The sequence below is a fragment of the Egretta garzetta genome, unplaced genomic scaffold (assembly GCF_000687185.1).
Source record: "Egretta garzetta isolate BGI_Z169 unplaced genomic scaffold, ASM68718v1 scaffold421, whole genome shotgun sequence".
NCBI classification, from domain to species: Eukaryota; Metazoa; Chordata; class Aves; order Pelecaniformes; family Ardeidae; genus Egretta; species Egretta garzetta.
In genome coordinates, this window is record NW_009258680.1 from 23,769 (window position 1) to 24,824 (window position 1,056).

Below are 1,056 nucleotides of genomic sequence, written 5' to 3' on the forward strand. Positions count from 1 at the left end.
GCATCCGCGGGCCTGGACGGCGCCTATCGCTACCCAAGTCAGTGATCATGAAGGCGAATTCGTCTCCGGATCCCCCCATTAGGGCAGAAAATGCTTTTCGAAAGGCGTGAAAGGGCGAGGAAGGCTCCGGCGTGAGAGCCTTTCCATGGAGGGTGGCGCTTGCCCTGGCAAACCGTGCCTCTCTGGCTCCTTTCCCACCAACGAAGACGCCGCGCGTTTGGGTGGCGAAGCCCAAAACCGGGAACGCAAGGCCCCGGGGGAGCTGCTCTGGGCTCGGTTGTGCCTGTGGGAGCGAGCAGGCGTCTCTCGGTGCTGAATCCCATTTTTTTTAGGATTTTTCTTTTAGGATTTTTTAGGATTAGGCTGCCCCACCGAACGGTTGCGATCGCTCGCTGACGCAGCCCTTGGGGGTCTGCAGGCGCCGCGTGTGAATTAAGAACCCGTTACCGGGCTCTGGGAGGTGAGGGCAGCGTCCTCTGCCGCGCTGGCCTTGGTTTGGTGGTTTGAACGTGAACCCTTAGTGCTCTTTCTCTCCTGGTTTTGCACGTGTCTGTCGTAGGAGCTCAGGTATCTTTAAATCTGATGGAAAATCCTCACCTGAGAACCCGTCTCTGCCTCCTCAGAGGAGAAGCAGGGGGGTCCCCGGGCTTTGTTTTGGGGGGCAGATGAGCTTCAGGAGGAAGAACCCAACGTTCCATCCCAATATTGTGCATCAGTGGAGCCAGAGCTCCAGGCTCCCAGCGGGAAGCGGGAGGGAAGAGAAGCGTAGGAACCGTGGTGCCACTTTCACACCGATCCTTCCCTCCCCTCTGCCTTCATAGAATCCTGGAATGGTTTGGGGTGGAAGGGACCCCGAGAGGTCACCCAGGAGGGGGTGCAGCAGCAGGGCCACCTTGAACCAGAGCAGGTTGCCCACAGCCCCGGCCAACCTGGCCTGGAATGTTCCCAGGGATGGGGCCTCCACCACCGCCCTGGGCAACCCCTCCCGCTCTTTCCCACCCTCATCCTAAAGAATTTCCCTCCTCCTCCCCTCGCAGTCGTTCTCGGCGGCTGCGC